The following is a 22,906-nucleotide window of genomic DNA, read 5'->3' as shown; positions in this document are numbered from 1 at the left end:
GTATATATACACAATACAATATTATTCAACCATAAGAAAGGCTGGAAAGGCAGGAAAGAAATCCTGCCATTTTTGATAAATGGATGGACCTTGAGCACATTCTGCTGAGTGAGATAAATCACACAAAGAAAAACAAATACTGTATGATATCACTTATATGTGGAAACTTAAAAAGTCAAACTTGTAAAAAACGTAGAGTAAAATGGTGGTTAGCAGGGGGCAGAGCGTTGGGGGTATAAAATTAATGTTGCTTAAGGGTACAAACTTGGCAACAAGTAGTGTGTAAGTCATAGAGCTCTTCCTATACTCTTGTATCCCTACCTGGCTAGAATCCTGAATTAAGTGTGGAATCTGACTTCCATGAAAGCAGCTCTGATCAGTGTTGTAAAAAATAAAATTTATGACTTTGGCAATTTCATCTTTCTGTTTCTGTCTGATGTATTTCTCTAATTTCAGCAGGATCTTAAGACCACCTAAGTTTTGTGTTATCCTTTGTATTATATAACTTTCTGGCTGTCTCCTGCTCCTGACCTCTTTATATCTGTAATTCTTTCAGGAGAAAGAAAGTGTCCCTATCCTCACTTTCACCACATTTGCTATCTGCAAAATTCCATTCTAAGGATTCCTCACTTGCCTCTTGAGATATTTCCCAGTCTGGGAACTTAAAGTTTCTGAAAGCTAACAAAAACTTCTCTTTTAAAAATTAGTGCTTCCTTCTTACAGTGGGAGATTTCTCCCTATAATATTGTGTTTCTTTGATATTTGCATTTTGCTAATACAGTGTGACATTGGTAACACAAACTTCCATTTCTACTATGATCGCTTTTTCCTGCTATAACACTAGCTCCTTCTTGCCCTTTAAATGGTCCTTTTCTTAATTCCTTTCAATGCAGTTCAGTTGAGCTTGTCAAATATTAACCTCTTCTTGCTACCCCTTATAAATCTAACTGGACTCAACTAATTTAAATGTTTTGTTTCCCTTTTTCCCTCCTTCCCAGATTTCCTATTTGGAATGCAACATTAAAACATAATATTTAAAGTTGGTTCTATTCCTCACTGACTTGTTCTTTAGAATCCAGGACAACCTTGTGAATGATTACTTTAATACTGTATGAATTGTATCATGGTCATCATGATTCACAAACTGGAATATATTATATATAAGCTTAGGAATGTAGCTTCTATAGTAGGAATAGTAAAATCTCCTGCAACTTCCTAGGGAATCAATTCTACTCAAAACTTTGGGAGAAAATTATTTTGTATTTAAAAAACATTGACATATTATAGAAAACATAATAAAATTTAAATTATTATAAACATCATAAAATTATTTTAAAAGATAAAGATGAGGCTTTAAAGGAATTTTATGATTACATTCAGCAGTTTTGATCTAAGCTAAACAAATGAATGGAAGTTTGCGTTCATTCTTCTGTCACTGTTGACAGATGCAGCTAAGTACTGATCCAAATGTTTTGAAACAATTCTATCAAATAAGTATTTTCATTGCCTCTGAGCAAGCAAAGATGCTTCAGAATGAGGCATTAACAAAAATGTCTCCTTAGCCTTCATATTTCAGCACGTGATTATCTGTTTAAAGGGTCATTAAAAATAGTGATATCCAGCATCTAGAAACTTTGTTAAGGAAATAAAGATATACACAATCTTTCCATAAAAGATAATCATAACATTGATGATTACTTTTTAGCCATTTTTTCATTCAGTGATGTCTGGTTAGGTAAATAAATAAATTCGGTTTATATATATATATATATATATACAGACTCACACACAAACACACATAGATATTAAAAATTCAAGTTTTCAAAGAACATTTAATAACATTAGAAAATGTTCATGGCCTTTTTAATTTAGTGAAAAATAAAGCTGCCTACATAGCTTATTGATGATAAGGACCCAACTTTTGGTTAAGAAATATGTATATTTTATTATATGCATAGATTATGCATATAAACTAAGCACAAATGAACACAACACACAAACATGTTAAAATGTTAGAAATGCTCTGTCATGTTGATGGAATTTGATGATTTTTATTTTCTTGCTTATATTTTTCTCTATTTTTTCTCAATAATTTTAATCAGAACAAATCTGTTTTAGTATTCACTAAAAACTTTCATATTCTATAATATATTCTTTTAGTATAGTGACTATGTCCTATTTAACTTTGAGTCACTAGAGTGAAAGCTGAAACCATCTATGGCACATGGCTTATTCTCTACACTAACATAACTCTACTCAACCATTAGGTTGTCTTCACCAATATCACTTTACTATTCCATTGTCTTCATCAATGTAAGTTTACTATTCTAGGAAACCCTTGCCTGGGAAGATAAGTTGCAAGTAACTTTATTGTTCATTTAGAAGCTTCCTGGAAAAACAATTTAAATGAACATCAAACCGTTAAACTTTTCAATCGATAGCATCATATGACTATTTAGTCTTCTAGTCTCTTTGTACACCCTCACCTGAAGACCCTCCCCTTGTTGAGTGTACAATATATACTATTATATCACAATCATTTTTCAGTTCTAGTCGCCCCTTCCCCCCACCGCCTCCACATTGAAAGATCCTCCATAAACTGACTCTAAAATCTCATAAATACCCTAACTTTGCCTTCTCTTTTCCCTGAGTCAAGGAAGTCTCTGTCAGGGTAGTGTTCTCACTTATGAAGGTAAGAATAAACTTACCTGTGTCTTATCAACAGGTTTGTTTGGTGAAGCCTCTTTTGCTTGACAAAAGTGTGAGTAACAACGAGCCTTACATGTACCAGATGTGCAATAAGTATATATTGAAGTAATGTTCAAATGTTGTAATTCATTAAATTATTGTCAGTGTCTTTGTATCTCTAAGAATTTTAATCTGTGACTCAATCCACTTTGAAGACAAACATAAATTGCTCTGTACTTACCTTTTGGTGTTAGTGGGCACATTTCATTGAAGAAATGTAATTTATACTTTGATATTTGCTCTCATTTCAAAACCATACTTCAACGATTATTGTTCAGTATGAGAAAATATTTTCCATATGGTTCTTTTTCTTTACTTCCCATTGAAAATGTACTATTTAGCTATGATGGATTAATGTAATTAATTAATTAATTTTTATTATCTGAATTTTCTTGTAGACCTAAGTTTTGAAATATTAAAAATAATAGCCTAATAATGGAATTAAGCTAATAATAGAATTTGGCAGAGCTATTAAGAAATGGAGTGGATGCTTGCTTTCCAGAGATATGTTTGTAATTGTTATTTCTAGGCCTTCAGAAGGCAAGCCTTCTTTATTTGCCAGCTTAGAGCTGAAGAACTAAAGGATGTACACTGAGAGTAAAACTTAAATCACACAAAATAATCAGCACACACTTATCCCAAGTCACTTCAAAGGGAAAGTGTATAGCAGCATTTCCTTTAGAAGGTATTGACATATGTCAAGGCAGAATGTATTCATGCATGGTGGTGGTTGTTGTTCCCTGTTATGAAAGCAGAGATGGAGGAGGGCAAAGCACTTTGAAGCACTGTCACAGGGAGCACTTCTCAAACTTTAATCTGCATGCAAATCACTCGGAAATCATAGGAAAATTCAGATTCTTATTTAAAGGTCTAGAGTGAGGCTTGAGATTCTGAATATGAAGAAGCTGCCAGGTTATGCTAGCACACTTTGAGTAGTAAAGATTTAACTGAAAGGGACCCTGGCGAGTGGACATGCTTTGATTTATCACTGCTTTTTGGACCTTATGTCCATCAAGCCAACTTCTGATTGTAACATGGCTTCTTTTTTAGTTTATCTAAATAACAGTATTGCTAATCCCAAGATTGCACTTCTAATTGTAAATTGATATGTGGGCATTTTAAATTTGTGCATTGCTTTCTGTGAGCTTCATTAACATGAGTTTGTTTCTATCAGACAAGATTAACACAAATAATAATAGTTGAGATTTGAGTACTTACTCAGTGACAGTTGTTGTGGTCCTCTATATACATGGTGCAACGTAATTTAATCCTCACAACAATCCTATGAGTTCCTCTTTTGAGCCTCACTTCACAGATGAGAAGATTTAGGCTCTGGAATTTTAAGTAATTTGCCTTAAAAAAAAAAAAAAACAGCAAATAAACAGTAGAAGAAGGATTGTAACTCAGGCAGTCTGGCCCTATGGTAGACAGAGTAATGACCTCCATAGATATTCACCTCCTGATCCTCAGAGCCAGTGAATATGTTACTTTACGTGTTAAAAAGGACTTCGCAGATGTGATTAAGTTAAGACCTTGACATGGGGAACTCATCTTGGATTATCTAGGTGGTCTCAGTGTAGTCACAAAGTACCTATAAGGGAAAGAGAGAGACAGCAGAACCAAAGTCAGAAAAGGGAGATGGAATGATAAAAATAATTGGAATGATAAAAATAGTTGCAATGATACGTGTTGAAGATGGAGGAAGGGGCTATGATCCAAGGAATGCAGGCGGCCTCTAGAAATTGGAAAAGGTATGAAAACAGATTGTCTTCTAGTGTCTCCAGGAGGAATAAGGCTCTACCTACACCTTGATTTTAGGACTATATCTTTATTCTGAATGCAACATAAATTTGTGTTCATTTAAGTCACTAAATTTGTGATGGTTAGTTATAGCAGCAATAGGTAATTAAGAAAGGCCCCAAAGCTCAAGCTCTTCAACAAACTGTTATGGTCTCAGAATAAATAGAAGCAGAGAAAATGGAAAGGAGGAACTGAAAGCAGATATTAGAAAAAAGAAGCAATAAGCCTGGTGACCAGTGAGGAATAACAATTTATTTAACAGCTGCTTTGTGTAAGGCACTGTGCTTGACCTTTTATAGATGATATATTGTAAAACTATGACAATTTTTTAAATTAAGACTAATTTTTAGAGCAGTTTAAGATTCACAGCAAAATTGAAGGGAAGGTACAGATATTTCTCATATACTTCCTGCCCCGCCCCATATGTATAGCCTCTCTTACTATCACCAGTCCCCACCAGAGTGGTACATTTGTTAAAATTAAGGAAATTACATTGACACATCATAATCACCCAAAGTCCATAGTTTAAAATATGCTTAGCTCTTGAAGTTATAAATTCTATGGGTTTGATGTATAATGACATGTACCCATCATTAAGGTGTCATAGAGTATTTTCACTGCCCTACAAATCCTCTGCTCCCTGCCTATTCCTCCCTCTCTCCACCCCTAATCTTTGGTAACTACTGATCTTTTTATTGTCTCAATATTTTAGCCTTTTCCAGAATGCCATATACTTGCAATAATACAGTGTGTAGTCCTTTCAGAATGGCTTCTTTCACTTAGGAATATGTATTTAAGTTTCCTGCATGTCTTTTTATGGCTTAATAGCTCATTTCTTTTTAGTGCTGAATAATATTCCATTGCTTGGATGTACCATAGTTTATTTATCCATTCACCTACTGAAAGACATCTTGCTTGTTTCCAAGTTTGGGAAATTATGAATAAAGCTCTTATCAACATCCAGGTGCAGGTTTTTGTGTGGACATACGTTTTCAACTCCTCTGGGAAAATACAAAGGAGTGCAGTTGCTTGATTTTATGGTAAGAATATGTTTAATTTTGTAAAAACTGCCAAACCGTCTTCCAAAGTGGCTGTACCATTTTGCATTCCCAGTAACAATGACTGAGACCTCCTTTTGCTCCACATCTTCACTAGCATTTGATGTTGTCAGTGTTCCAGATTTTGACCATTCTAACTGGAGTGTAGTGGTATCTCATGTTTTAGATAAATTTTTAAGGAACGTCTCTCATGGTGGAAATTTTTCATTATTAGAGAATGAATTTGATTTGAAGCACTGACAAAAGATATTCAAGCCAAATTCATGTCTTGAGTCCAAAGAGGAGAGTTACACTGTGACATAGTTTATGGTGGAAAGGATGGAGAGGGAGAGATTTAAAATAACAATACTGATTTCATTGTTAGAATTTTAAACTTGTTCTAAGGGCAAGAGATACACTTCATAAATAATGTGATAAGTGCATATTCATTGGAGTAAATCTGTAGCTTCTAAATTGAGTACTTTTTGAAAAATATGTACTCTAAAGTATAAGTAACAATATGTTCATTAAGAATATGAACTTGTTGCATTATGGGCACAGGTTATATCTAAGTCAATTCATTCTGCTTTCAACTGAGTGACATAGATGACACTAAATGGTGAGAGTACACGGGGAGAGAGCAGAGTTCTGGGGGTAGGAGCTGAGCCTGGGAACCTGGAGCCACCACTTATGAATGTTTGGCTGGGGCCAAGTTACAGATCTTCTACACACATCAGTTTCCCTCTTAGGTAAAGAGGAAAACTAATAATTATATCTCTATCATAGCATTATGAGGGTTAAATAAGAGAATTTTCTAAAGTTCTTAGAATGCTTGGAGCATAGTAAACACTATACAAATGTTTGTAAACAAATCTGAATTTTTTAACTCTGGGCTATGTAGGAACAGTCCCATATTCGGAATGAGCAGAATATGCCTAGAGTTTAGATAAAAAGAGGAGAGTTAGAAACAATGAGAAATTATTTTAATTTTAAAGTTCTCTGTAGTGTTTCTTAGCTGATCTTTTAAAGATGTGTTTAAAAATGTTAAGTGGGAAAAAAAAGTTAGAATCCTAAATAACCACATGTTTGAAAATGATTCTCTCACATGTGCTAGATATGATATCTTGTCTTCCTGTGGTATTTGATTATATTTACTATTTGTTTAGTGTAATACTCCAACCTCTCTGATGGGTAATATCCTTTAATACAGATACAAATATATTGTCTTCCCTAAGTATTTGGTCATCTTATCCCCTTTCCATAAAACAGCATTTAATGATCTAAAGCTGGCACTACTCCCCAAATATTTCAAGTTCAGACTATTTTTAATCCTTTATTTCACCACTAACCATTTTCATTAGCTTCCAATCTGTGAGTAAATTTGTCCAAAAAATTCTGTTCTTAACTTACCAATCACTTTGCTAATAATAATCCATGATTGTTTCCTGCTTAATTTTTATTTGTCTCAATTATGAATTATTCTCTTCCACTTAGTTGGAGATCATTTGAGACTTATTAGTTAATGATTGGACTCTCTTTGCATTCAGTAGTACTTCAGATTTTTACCACTTATTAGACAATATTGAATTTAATTTAATTCCTGCAACATTTGTTGAAGACCTATTCAGAACTAGACATAGTGCTAGGTTCTGAAGGGGATGTAAAAGGATGATCAAAATACCCTTTGTCTAAAGGAGTGTACATTCTGATCAGGGAGAATGACAGGTACATAAATAGCTTTTTTTTTTTTTAATTTTATTTATTTATTTATGGCTGTGCTGGGTCTTCGTTTCTGTGCGAGGGCTTTCTCCAACTGCGGCAAGTGGGGGCCACTGTTCATCGCGGTGCGCGGGCCTCTCACCATCGCGGCCTCTCTTGTTGCGGAGCACAGGCTCCAGACGCGCAGGCTCAGCAATTGTGGCTCACGGGCCCAGCCGCTCCGCGGCACGTGGGATCTTCCCAGACCAGGGCTCGAACCCGTGTCCCCTGCATTAGCAGGCAGACTCCCAACCACTGCGCCCCATAAATAGTTTTTTGAAAAGGCAAAAAATTAGTTCTGGAATCTACGCAAATGACAAAAGACGGCAGATAGCTTCCTTGAATCTCATGCCCAGATTTACTGAAATCACTGCTCTTGGCTTCTTCTATGTCTCTTGGTGACAATTAGGTCTAATGGCCCATTTCTATGTGGAGTATCAGAAGCTGAGCAAAGGAAAAAATAGTTTAGATCTTTCTACAAACTATTTTTTTCTTCATGTGTTACTAAATTTCCTCTAATTGTTCACTTCCCTTTATATTCTATATATCATGTAAAGATCCTTATAATAATACACTTTTGAATTAGTTACCCATACTCCTTGAATATTGGAAATATTAGAATTTTTTTTTTTTTAAGAAGAAAGCTCTAAGAGTCTGTGGTCACACAGAATTACTCCTAGTCAGTTGAGGAATGTGGGCTCTATTTCAGGGTTAACACACATTTTATATTTTCATAAAGCTTATAATAATATTATTGAACTTGCTTTTTCAATGTTATTCTTAGATTCCAAACATTTGGAAATGTGGTTTTAAATAAGAAACTTTTTGAATGCATTTAAGCATTTCTAGACCTGATTGATTTGTTATTACTTATTTCCTTCATCCAGAATTCTAAGTAGCAGCATCTGAATGAGAACTGCTCACGTTATTCTTTAAAACTAGCTGCTCAGTTGTGGTAGGAAAAAAATCTCATGCTGCACAATAAAGCTAATATTGAATTTCACTTCTACCACTGAAGAACAATTTGTGCTTAACACTCATGTCTGCTCTTAAGATATATTTAAATTATACAAAGCATTAAGATAATAAAAACCCCATTTGCTTCAGAAAGTTTGCATTAGCTCCACCTATAAATACAAAAGTTTTTCCTTTTCTATTCTTAAAAATGTAGTTTCCTTGCTACCACTTTTTATATGATGAGACTAAAGAAAATTGTACCAGCAGTAAATGACCAAAATATTCCCATTAATTTGGATACTTTTGAAGAATAGCAAAACAAATAGTGAAGTACAAAAAGATATTAAAATAATTAGATTTTTGGTGACAGATCTTCAAATACATTAATTACTTTTACTTATGACTGATTGTTTTAGATCTTGGCACTATAACCAAAAAACATTGAAATCATGTTGAAAACAGATTGTTGCCATTGTCATATTCTCTGCAACTTCCTTTGGTCCCAAGAAGAAAGACAGGCAGCTAGTTACAGAGGTTTAACCTCTGTCCCCCTTCCCAATTCCAGCTTTGATAATGGAATGTCACTAACAGCACATCGTTCTTCTTCTTCTATTCCTCTCCAGTTCTCCTAAAGGAAAAGATTAGTTCCACTCATAAAAGGGTAAGGATTTATGCTGTTTCTGGTTTCATGTGATTACATCATGAGTCAGTCGAGAGCCAGTAGTCAATAAATATTTACTGAACACATATTACATGGTAGGCACATTGCCACTTAATATCAATGTGGATTAGATTCCAGCAGTTATGAGCTTCTTGGCTATACAAGAGTCAGGCTTAAAGAAGTAAAGAAATGCAACACTTCTATGGAAATATTCATTTATGTCCTCTGATCTAATGGGATTTAACGGTATCTGAGGCTATCCTGAGAAAAAGAATTTGAACCATGTTTAGTATTGGAGTAAAGATGAATAAAAACAGGCCTGATTGACTGTGGTAACCCTAGTATATGTCAGATGGCATTAGAGAATAAATGGTCTCGACCCTCAAATATTAGAGGAGAAGAGACACCACAGCTCTATGTGATCCTGGTGTCTATGTGATCCTGGCACAGAGCCTCCTCTTCTATCCATCCTTTCACCAAGAGAATCTCACTTAAAAGGATTCCATTTTCTAAGCATAACCTATTACTTTTCAGCTAATTCTCTTTTAGTATTGCACTCAAATCATTCTTTGATCTCAATGGGTCCTACAAGTTATTTACCCTACCACTTTTTATTAACTCTCATCAACTCACATATCTTCCTCTTTTTTCTCACCCAGCTCCATTGTCCAACTTTATAATCATTGACTTGTATAAAAAAATACTAGGTAACCTTAGAAAAATCCTATATCTCAAAAAATTCCAATGCCACATGAAATGTAGGCTTTAATATTTAGGACTTTAATTTAATATAGGACTGTATCTGTCTACCACTTTATCCATAGCACCTAGTATAATATCTGACACATAATAGGTGCTCCATTATTATTTGTTGAATACATAAGTAGATGAACACATATCAATTATTTGAGAACAACAGATTTTTAAAAATCTAAATTTTATCAAATAAATTATCTGAAACTATAACTATTTCTGGTTTTATGAATGGCAAAGAGACATTTAAAACATAAAAGTTAATTCTTATATATTTCCATCAAAGTAACTAGAAAATAATAAATGTCACAAATGTGTACCTTAAATAGTTGTCAGTTCTATCAAGTATATTATTTTAAAAAACTATTACTATTTTTGTATCTCTACAATTGATTGTGTACATTCAAGTAAATGTGATTGTACAGTCACCACATAGGTTGTTATGACTATATCAAGCATCATTGCAGTTGTTTTGGTTCAGCCTCAGCTCCCTGGGCTTTGAGAGGTAATATCAAAAACATAGTTTCTAATTCAAATTAAAAAATAAAAAAACACTCATACTGAGTCACCAGAATAAAAACTGTCCTCTCAACTTTTGCCATCAATATTTTCTCTCAGCTCTAGATGCCACAAACTCAGAGTCCTATTGAGTATCCAGGTACTTTTCTAAAGCAGCAACTCATTATCCTAATATATTATCTTAACTTACAAATATTATTTCCCAGAAATCATAAAATTGTAGTGTTATAATAGATATTTGAGGTTCATTTTGTCCAGCTTCCAATCATTGGTGCTGCCTAATGTACGAAAAGCAAAATCACTTGAGAATCACATTGGCCATAAATATCTGATTGAAGAAGAGCAGCAACAGCAATCAAGAATATTCTGTAATGCACTAACTCAACATTTTTTAGTCTCCTAAATGGCATTTTTCATCAAACTAGAACAAATAATTCTAAAATTTGTATGGAAACACAAAACTCCTGAATACCTGTAACAATCTTGAGAAAGAACAAAGCTGGATATATCACATTTCCTGACTTTAAACTATTCTGCAGAGCTACAGAAATCAAAACACATGATCTGGCACCAAAACAAACACATAGATCAATGGAACAGAATAGAGAGCCCAGAAATGGACCCACGCTTACATGGACAATTATTCTCTGTCAAAGGAGGTAAGAATATACAAGGGGGATAGACAGCCTCTTCAATAAATGGTTTTGGGAAAACTGGACAGCTACATGCAAAAGAATCAAACTGGACAACTCTCTCACACCATGCACAAAATAAATTAAAAATGGATTAAAGACTTAAATATAAGACCAGAAGCCATAAAACTTCTAGAAGAAAACATAGGCAGTAGGTTCTTTAACATTGGTCTTAGTAATATTTTTTTGGATATGTCTCCTCAGGCAAGGGACACAAAAGCAAAAATAAACAAATGGGGTTATATCAAACTAAAAAGCTTTTGTGAAGCAAAGGAAACTATCAAGAAAATGAAAAGGCCACCTGCTGAATGGGAGAAGATATTTGCAAACACTATGTTCAGTAAGGGACAATATTCACAACATACAAAGAACTCATATAACTCAACATCAAAAAAATAAACAACCCAATCAAAAAATGAGCAGAGTAGCTGAATAGACATTTTTCCAAAGAAGACATACAGATAACCAACAGGCACATTAAAAGATGTACAGCATTCCTAATCACTAAGGAAATGTAAATCAAAACCATAATGAGATATTATCTCACATGTGTCAGAATGGCTATTATCAAAAACACAATAAATAATAAACATTGGAAATGATGTGGTAAAAAGGGAACCATTTTGCACTCTTGGTGGGAATGTAAATTGGTGCAGCCACTACAGAAAACAGTGTGGAGATTCCTATAAAAATTAAAAATAGAACTACCATATGATACAGCAATTCCACTCCTGGGTATTTATCCAAATGAAAGGAAAATACTAATTAGAAAAAGATTTATGCACCCCTGTGTTCATTGCACCATTATTTACATTAGCTAAGATATGGAAGCAACCTAAATGCCCATCAGTAGGTGAATGGATAAAGAAGATATGGTATACATAAACAGTGGAATACTACTCAGCCATAAAAAAGAATGAAACCTTGCCATTTGTGACAACGTGGATGTATCTAGAGGGTATTATGCTAAGTAAAATATGTCAGATAAAGGCAAGTTCTGTATGACTTCTTTGTTGAATCTAAAAAACAAAACAAATGAACAAACATAACAAAACAGCAACAACAAAAAAAAGAGTTATGGACACAGAGAAAAATCAGGTGGTTGCCAGAGGGGAGGGAGGTGAGGGAGGGAAAGAAATAAGTAAGGGAGATTAAGAAGTACAAACATTAAGTTGCAAAATAAATGAGTCACAGGCATGAAATGCACAGAGTAGGGAATATAGTCAATAACTATGTAGCATCTTTGTATGGTACATATTGTAATTATACTTATCATGGTGATCATTTTGAAATGTACAGAAATATAGAATCACTATGTTATGTAACATGAATGAACCTAGTATACTTCAAAAACATACTTCAAAAACCAATAAACTCACAGACAAAGAGATTAGATTTGTGGTTACCAAAGGCAGTGAGGGAGTTGGATGGGAAAAAATATACCTTCCAGTTATGTGATAAATAAGTACTTAGATTGTAATGTGCAACGTGGTAGATAGAATGAACCCTGCTGTATGTTACATATGGAGGTTGTTAAGAGAGTAAATCTTAGGAGTCCTCATCACAAGGAGAACATTTTTTTTCTATTTCTTTAATTTTGTATCTATGAGATGATGAATGTTCACTAATCGTATTGTGATGATCATTTCATGCTGTATTTAAGTCAAATCAGTGCGCTGTACACCTTAAACTTATACAGTGCTGTATGTTAATTATATCTCAATAAAACTGGAAAGAAAAACACCAGTATTTGCTGTCTAGTAATCTTTATATGTAATTTTAAGTTCCCCAATGCCCAAGTTCCTTATAAGTTTTCAATAAATATTTAATGAATGGCTGAATAAACATAATCATAGTCTTCATAAAACACATGTAATACTTTATTACACTCATAAATGCCAATTCTTCTGAAACAGACTTATGGATATCAACTAAGGAGTACCATGAATATTCATGGCATTTCTTTTTTCCAATCACCATTTTCATCTGTTCTGTCAATCCCCTTTTCTACCTCTTAACGGTATATTCTAAAACCTTTGTATCACATTCCATGATTAAAATTCAGTCTGTCTTGGATAAAACTCCAGTATCCCAATTGATTCAGAGCTACAACGCTTCTCTTCCCCACTAGACAAACTCATGGCTGGAATGGAGGTCTTTCTGCTCCTCAGTTCTCACATTCCTTGACTCATTAGCATTTAACACGGCTGAGGATGCCCTACTTCTTGAAACAATTTCTTCACTTGACTTCTTGGATGCTGCATTCTCTTGGGTTTGCCCTTCTCCACTGACTGTACCTACTCAATTTCCATTGTTTGATCCACTTCTCTTGCTGCTATCTCAAAGATGGGAGTGCTACAGCGCTTTGTCTGTAGTTTCTTTCTCTTTTTTTTTTTCACACTTACTGATGCTTTCAAGGTAATTTCACCCTGGCATAATGTTAAATGTCATTCATATGCATATGACACTGAAAAATATTTCTTCCTTGATCTCCAGATTTATTTAACTATATCTAATTACTGGTATTTCAAACTTAAATGACCAAGATAGAACTCTTGATTTCCTTCTTCTTTCCATCATCCAACCTCAGGGAATGACCTCTGTTTGTCCAGTTGATGAGACCAAAAATTAAGTCAACCCTGGCTCCACTCTTTTCTTCACATCCCAGATTCTATCGTTTGGCAGTACTTTTAATTCTACAAATTTATCTAGATTCTGACTGCTTCTCACCATGTCTCACTTTAGTTCAAACCATCATTCTCTTTCTCCTAGACTAATGTAATGTTTAAGGGCTGCTCTATCGTTATCCTACTCTTATTCTAGAGTACTTTCTTGTCCCCGAAGGACAGGAAAGTAAAAACTACATTTTCCATAGGAAATGGACTCCTTTGAAGCTAGGCTTTTTAAATGTGAATTTGTTTTTGCAATTAGGTATACTTGCTCAAAATTTGAAAGGCAGAAGTAAGGTAGAGGCTATCTTCCTCCATCTTAGGCTTTATTTTTCCTTGCTCACTAGCAAAGTTATGGAAATTGATTTTTTTCTGTGGCAACATTCTAGGATTCATTCTCTAGTTTCCTGGGTGCTGAAAAGTAGTTGTGGCATGATAAATGATGACAAATGACATTTGATTCTGGCTTTCTGATTCCTGCATTGCAGAAGCCAGACTATAGCTCACTCTTCCAGTCATTTGAAGGAATTTGGAAGCTCCTACTTTCCTGCATCACATTCTTTAATGTTTAAAACAGCTAGAATCATTTTTAATTCTCTGCACTGACAGAACTTTTAGCTGGCATTTCTCCCTTCACTCTTGCTTCTTAGAGTAATTTCTTTACACAACAACCAGAATGATCAAGACATCTCACTCTCCTGCTGAGTATCCTCCAATCACCTTCCTTCTTATTTAAAATTAACTCTATATTCCTCACCGTAACCTCTAAGCCCATTCATGATTGGTCATTTCTCACATCTCCTACCACCTTCTCCGTGTTCACTCCTCTCTAGCCACTCTGATTTATTGACACTCCTCTAATATACCAATCTTGTTTCATCTCAAGATATCTGCACTTTTTATTTTCTCTTCCTAGAATGCTCTACCTTCCTTTGCTTTATTCTGCTCTTCGTTCATATCCCTCCACAAATAAAAAGACCTTTACTCCCTGAATTTGTTAATATTTCTGTTTGTTGGCCCATCTCTCCTAATAGAATAAAAATTCCATGAGGACAAGGACCTGTTTTATTCTTTACAAGGACCTGTTTTATTCTTTACTGTATTCACACACCTCGAACAGTTCCTGAAAGAAACTTTAAAAAATTAATGTGGATTAAATAAATAAAATGAGTGACATCAGTTTTTGCAGAAACTTTTGACCAAAGAGGAAATGTATGTAAAATATGATCAAATTTTAGCCATTTAAAAATAATATAAAAGTTGCATTTGAAGTGCTACCTGTATGCCTTATTTGAGGTTAAATATGTAGGTTGTCTTCTTTTCTAATCATTCAAATTCACTAGTGTTTAAATGCTTTGGACTGAATTGAAATTTCGATATGTTATATAGCTTACTTACTAGGTATTCAGCATGTGCCTACTTCTGCTACGCATGTTTGAAAGTTAGGTTTATGAGTCAAAACAGTCGTAAAAAATGCAAATTTTGATGTGGAGAGGACTTACTATCAGCCTGTTGTTTCACACACACCTCATTCAGCTTCATAACTAATCTTTTCTTGAATTCAGTACAATGATGCAAACACTTCTTGTGGGGCATGATTCCATAGCTCTTATAGAAGTCATTAAGGGCTTCTGGGGAAACATTTTTAGAGTAAAGGCTGCAAGGTCAAGCCCAAGATGACTACTTTACTTGGAGAACGAGAAACACTCTAAGATGTAAACACATAATGTACACTTTAAAATATCCAGAGGTAGTTATTGCTGCTGTGTGAGAAGGAAAGAATACATTATTAAAAACATTGTGATCTTAACTAAAGCAAGACCACCTAGGTCCTTGGCTTTATTTGAACCTACTTTATTTTATACTTTATTTTACATGATTACTGCAGAAACAAGTAAACAAACAAAGAAGACTAAGGCCATTCAGGCAACATTCCTTTTGTTATTTTTATTGGTGTTGTTTTCAATGAACAATAAAACTTCAAGACACTGTTTTTTTTAATTCAGTATGTAAATGTGGCAGTTAACTCATGCCAGGAAGAAAAAATACATAACAAATACAAAAGCATGATTAAAATACACAAGAATGTTTTATTAATTTAAGTATGTTGACAGGATAAATTTGTATTCCAAACTCAGTCACCTTAATGTTTATTTCAAAATGTTTATTTATCTTTTAAATATGCTGTGTATGTACATGCCCTAAAAATTAGGAATATAAGCATCTTTGTTTAGTTTATATTATCATATTATTGAATTCTGAATGGGTTGCAGTAAACAATGGAAATTGCTCTTTAAATTATTGTTCTAAAGAACTGTTCAGCATCATGTGGGCCAAAAATCAAATAGTTGTTTTCAGCTGACATTCTCCAGTGTTCAAATAGGCAAAGCTACAAAACCATTTCCTGCAGACCAGTTATGTCATTATTTGGGAGGGTGGTGAGTGTGTCATGATACTGAACTATTTAAAATCAGTTAACCAACAGATGCCAAAATGAAACTATTTTATGGCTAACAAACTATTGGGAAAAAATTACCAGGAAAATACTTTTTAAGAGTTAGACCTTAGTTACATCAATAACTTTGTAAGAAAACTTTTCTCCCTTTTTCACCACCCAATGACTGAAATTAGCTGAAGATTGAAGGCTTTAAATTAAAGGCTGAGACTACTTGATTATAGCTGGAACCTCTTGAATTTAAGTGGAAATGCTATGTGTCAATTGGAAGAATGTAATTAAATTTCTTTTGGGGTTCAGGGTTTGTTTTCTTCTTGTCTAGTTGCCTTTTGTTTTTGTTTGTGTTTGTGTTTTTGTAAAATTCACAGGTCTGAGCACCTAAGCTCAGACCTTAAAGATCCAATTCACAAATAATACACACCTGAATAACAAAGATATTAGAACATTTTCCTTATTCCTAGAAATCCCTTCATGCTCTCTTCCTGTCTTTCCCAACCCCTATGGGCAACCATGGTTTCAATTTTTGCTAAAGTTTTTATTGCTTTTGAACTTCATGTAAATAAATCGAGTATGCATTCATTTGTTTCTGCCTTTTTTAATGTTTTTTTTTTCTTTTTTAAGTTTTCTTCTTGTTGTTGCATATATCATTGATTTTAAGTCTGTCTTCTTACTAATACAGCATTTAAAGACATAAAATTCCCTCTATGGCCTGCATTATATGCATTGTGAACATTTCCATATTTTTACTCACATTCAGCAGAAATATTTTCCAGTTTTACTTTTCTTTGTGAACTATATGTCATTTAGAAGTGTGCTGCTTAATTTCTAAGTATTGGGAGGTTTCCTATTATCTTATTGCTATTGAGTTCTAATTTAATTTCATTATGGTCATAGAAATTCCTCTGTAAAGTTCAAATTTTTCAAAATTTGTTGAAGACTTATTTTATGCCCTAGGATAACATTTATGTTAACAAACATCCCATGTGCATTTAAAAATATTGTGTACACTGTAGATTTTGGGGGTAATATCACATAAATTTTAATTAAGTTACCTCAGTTCATCATGTTGTTCAAGTTTGTATCTTTAGAGATTTTAGTCTCCTTGTTCTATCAATTATGAGAGTAGATGTTAAAAATTTCAGCAATGATTTTTTTGATTTGTCTAATTTTACCTTTAGCTATGCCAGTTTTTGTATCATATGTTTTGGCATTTACAATTTTTCTATCTTCTTAATAAATTATCCATTTATCTTATGAATAGTCACTCTTTTTTTCTGGTAATGTCCCTTGTTCTGATATCTAATTTATCTAATATTAACATAGCTACACTAGCTTTTCTATGTTTAATATTTGCATACATGCCTTTTACCTTCCTTTTTTATTCAACCTATCTATGCCTTTATAAGTGGACCACATATAGATAAGCCTTCCTTTTACAAGTGGTCTGACTCTATCTCCTTAAATTGTAGTATTTACTCCCTTTTTATTTAATGTAATTATTAATGTGATTTTACTTAAGTCTACCATTTTGCTATTTATTTATCACTTGCCCTATCTTTCAATTGTTCCTTAACTGTTTTCCTGCCCTCTTTTTATATCAATTTAGTATTTTTTAGTATTCAATTTTATCTCCACTATTGTCTTATCAGCTCTTTATTTTTCAGTCATTACTCTAGAGATTGAAATGTGAAATCTTAACCTGTTACAATTTAACTAGAGTTAATATTTACCCTTTATATTAAAATTTAAAACCTTAAAAGTACAATTAGACTTAGCTCTATTCTTTTTGCACTTTGTCACATAATTTATTAATACATATATTATAAATCTTCACAATACAATGTTATCATTTTTTTAAATATTCAAATATCTTTTAAGGAATTGACAAGAAAAAAGAAAATCTTTTATATTTACCATCTACCATTTTGGGGTGATTTTTAGTCTTTCTTATAGATCTAAATTCCATTTGTTGACATTGCCCTGTAGCCTGAAGAACTTCCCTTAGCATATCTTACAGCACAGTAAACTTAACTCAGCTTTTATCTATCTGAAAATATTTTTATTTCACCCTCATGTGCAAAGACTATTTTTCTGGACAAATAATTTTAAGTTGACAATTTTTCAATAATAGATGATCTAAGAGACATACTAATCATTTGTTCGTACAGATGTTCCATCTACATTTGTATGAATTTGAGCCCTGGAAATGTCTATAATTATTAGCTCATTACAGATTGTCTTCATTCAAGTAAGCATTGTCGTAATATCATTGACTTCTACATTCATAAAAATCTTAATGGAGAAATTGTTTTGCATCTTCTATAAAAGCTCTACCAAATATATATTTTTATCAATGTCCCTCACATTAAGATTCATAATCCTGTTAGAATTTAGAAATAGAACAAAAGTTTATCTAACTGGGAATATAGGTTTCCTTTAATTAGGATAATTATATGAACCATTATATTTTCCTTTTTACCTTGAGAGTCAAAACAAATCTTAAGGAGCAGTCTGAGTAACTGAAATAGCATAGATGCAGAACATAAAAGAAAATTGCTTTTCTGTATGTGATAAAGTTCTTTTATTTTAATTTTATTTTTTAAAGTAGCCAGGGTATAGCTATTTTACAGATTATTATATTGCATCTGGCAGAAATAACATAAATCAAAAAGTTTTTATATATAAAAACTTACATATACACACACACACACACACACACACACACACACACACACACATATATATATATTCAGTTCTTTTCTATTGGCATGGATGTCTTACCAAGCTTCAACCCACCCCTTCCCCCCAACACACACAGTCAGGAGGGCTTTCTGAAGGAACATGTCTTGTCTAGAGCTATGGTAATGTCACAACTAAAGGAGCTGAAGGTTGAAAGGTAAATAAATGAGTACAAAGGAATCATCAGTACAAACAGAGAGTAGAATAACTCTATTATAAGTTTTGAGAATTGGAGTACAACACAGCAAACTAATGATGGGAGCATTGAAATGAGGCCCGGTGGACAAATAGGAGATGCATCTATAAAAAACTAAGGAAAATGCCATGCTACCTCTACCTGGCTTCTGTATGTTCTTTCTGACATGATGTTTAGCATCTGGCTCCTTTAAGGAAAAGGTGAAGGAATATAAATAGAAAAAAAAAAGAAGAAAACTACAGATACGAAAAAGAGTTTTTAAAAAAGTGGGGCTTATTTTAAAACACATTTGACAAATAGAGTGAAAATGATACACTGTTTGTTCATCTTTAAACTTTCCCTTTTCCTTTACTTATTGACATTTATTTACTGAATACTTAACATAAGGAAACTGGAGTGAATTAAACATAGACCTAATTTTAAAGAGATTTCATTATCATTCAGTAGAGAAAGTTAATTAAGTTTATAAATATCTAGAGTCCAAGGTAAATGTGATCTATAAGAGATCTATAGAAAACCAAAAGAGATGTATAAAAAACCATGAGAGATGTATAGAAAATATGCTAAGAAAGGTGAAAAAAGAATGACATTTTTCCCAGGGAAGACTTCACGGATGGTTCATAGGTATCCTTGACTTTGAAGAAGACACAGGAGCTAGAAAGTCAAAGCCATAGGTGAGGATAAAGCATTAATGTTATACATATCCATTCTTCTATTCTGTTTTATTTTGAAATAATAGCAATGAGGTGAAGGTTTGGTGGTTGTCTTAGTGGTGGTGGTACACAATGATTGTAGATCCCACTTCACAGAGAACGTAGCACAATGCGTCCTCAGGTATATAGTTAATATTTTAGGAATAACAGTCATTACATGTGTTTCCCTTGAATTTTTAAATTATAACTATATTTTATGTAATTAGAATATAAAACATTATAACTAATTTCCCTGTTGACTCAAGTGGCACAAATATCACTTTGCCTTCCCTCATAATGTAGCGAACATTTCCTTCATCTCACTGTATGCTGTGATCCTCCACCAGATTTGCCATGGTAGTGGTTGAAAAAGGATTTAATCCTGTCATGGGACAATTTGCACTATTTAGGGAAAGAACTCAGTAACTTGGGGTTACGTGAAAGGCCTGCTGACGAGCAACTCCCTTGAAGCTCATCCTGTAATCATAGGATGAATGACATGCTCATTTATTTCTTTTGAAATACTTATTAGCCGTAGCAGTAGGATTTTCCCAGGAGCAAATAGCTGACCAATTCGTGCTGCAGTTTAATAGAAGTTCTTGGCCTCAGGGATCACTGTAACTGGGGATTCCACTTGAACAGGTACGTGACACAGCCAAGGAAGAGAGCAAAGGTGAACTCTGCCTTAGCCTGCCCAGGGCTCTGTGATTGACCTCTCAATAAAGGAGGAAAACTGTTTGAAACAGTGGTAGTGCCTCACTGACACAGTGACCAACCGAAGTCCTTAGAGGAAAGAAGATATTGGGAAAGGTGTTTAAACTCTGCCTGAATTGTTTAGCAACTCAGTCAGTTTCTCTGGGAAATTATGGACACATATGATCCTTGTGGAAACCTGAGACTTTCTGCTTTAAAAAAAAAAATGTATAAATGAAAGCTGAAGATTTTTAATCTTTGGGCAGTCTAACATGTCACATTTACTATGAATTTGTGAAAGTCATTAAAAAAATCAGAACTTTGCAACTTGCAATGGGTGCTGAATCATCCTTCGGAAACATGCCACACTTTATACCTTTTCCTTTAACTATTCATTTTGTGGTACAACAGTTATTGTCTCAGGCTCAGCTGCTTTCCTGTACGTGACTCATATAACTCAAAGATTATAAGTTTTATGAAGGCAAGGATTTTATCTAGCTCATCTTTGCCACACTGGTGTCTAACATAATGCTTGGTTTGATAGTCAATGCTCAGTAAATATAAAGTGTTTAGTACAACTACTCACCATATACTCATTTATGCTCATTGGTTTAGATATTTCAGAATGATTGAAAATGTTCCCAAATGAAATGTCCTGCTAGCAACACTAACAAGACAACTCTAATTCTCTATTTCATCTAATTCATCTAGAGTGGTGATCCAAGTGGAAAACTTCAGAATCATCTTTTCAGAATCATCAGTCATCAAATCACTGCTATTTGAAAACTTCACTTCTTCAACAAATGTTCCATGACTTCTTACAGCTATACAACATGGATTACACTTAAATGCATAAATTATGGTCCTTCAGCCTGCAAAGAGTTGTTCTGATACAGAATATGGACTTCATAATGAAGAGCTCACATTTATTGTGCAATTATTCAAGTTAGTCTTTTAAACACTATAAGTAACTTATCTCGTTCAATTAATAACAAAATTAGGGAAATGCTAGTACGAGCAAACTGAGTCACAAGGAACTTAATTGTTCAATATTATTCAACAAATTATGGATTCCAAGTAGACCTAGAGCCTGAACTCTGAATGACTACTGTGGTGGTGGTTGTTTTGATATTGCATATTGACTGAGTTTTTTTAAAAAGACTATAGGTTGTATTTTTTTTGATGGACTAAGGATATCTTGAGCTAAATTTTTCTTTACTGGAGTTTCTTTCAGAGTCAAGTAATGTTAACTTTTGGGAACAAAGCCAAAAGAAGGATCTGATTAATTGGAGTCTGTTACTGAAAAAAGATTGATAGGCATTTATTGTAATGATTAATGGAAAGACAAATAGAAGTGATGGAGAAGAATCCAGGCTTTCAGGTTTTTGCTCTCCTATACTGGCACTTATATCTTTTCCCTGCCCTTCATCTCATTTTCATTTTTCTAAGTTTTCAGAAATGTTGGAAATATTTCTATCTTTCTGCATCCTCTCCCTTCATCTGGTTGACATATTTTTAGTGTTAATTTGAGTAAATAAAGCTTTGCTCTTTAAGCTGTGAATTTAGTTGAAGTGGGTAGCATTTTAGAGAATCTAGTGAGTGAAATTAATTTTGTAAAAGATCCAAAGGGTTCCATTAGAATATCTGACATACAGTCAGCAACTAAAAGGACAGGATCTGTTGATTGGTACCCAGTGAGAAAGAAAATGTGTCCAGGAGCTGAGGAAAGCTGTCCTGCAATAGGCAGTAGGTATTCCAATGTGGAATTGGCAGAAATTCCACAATGTATAAGTTCAGTCAATATCAGTAAATACCTTTGCTCAATTGACATGGGGATTTTTAGAAAGATACTTCACGACAAAATATCACTGTCATAAAAGAGGTAAGAAAAAGAACTGCTTAGTGGTATTAATGAGTTTAGTTTTTGATGCATAAAATGGGAAGAGTCAGTAGAACACTCTAGGTAGGATATTTTAAAAGTTAAAGAAAATATACAGAAATAATTTGACAGGTTGTAGCCATATATTATACAGTGAGAGTTATTTGGATACAAATAATACAACATGATGTCACATGAGTGGTTACGATCACTGAGAGAATGTAAAAAGGATAGGATGACGGGGAAGAAGACAGTGATATAAAGGTTAGTGTTGGAAATTAGACAATGTCTCCAGCTGGCAGCAAGAAAAAGAAGAGCAAAAAGTAAAAGTGATAAACCAAAGACATTCTAAAAGGATTTAAATGGTCCTGTTTGTTATTAAGTACCACAAATGGGTTTTCTGTTTATTTGTTTGTTTGATGCTTTTAAAATAGTAACTCTTACATCTGATTCTCCCTATCCATTCATACAGTGAAATCTCTGTTAGTGCAGGCCTTTTTGCTGAGCAATTGATTTCTTCTTCGTATATGGAACCAGTGACTTTATTATGCCCTTTTGTTCTATTCAACTCTGATTGTATGATTCACATAATACACTTTGGACTGAGTAGTTACTACGTATGAGGCACTGTAAGAGTTTTTGACAGTATTATTTTTTT

This window comes from Balaenoptera physalus, assembly GCF_965194825.1.
Source record: "Balaenoptera physalus genome assembly, chromosome: 17".
In the NCBI taxonomy this organism is placed as follows: domain Eukaryota; kingdom Metazoa; phylum Chordata; class Mammalia; order Artiodactyla; family Balaenopteridae; genus Balaenoptera; species Balaenoptera physalus.
The sequence above is the reverse complement of the archived record's forward strand: the minus strand, read 5'-3'. Positions refer to the sequence as shown.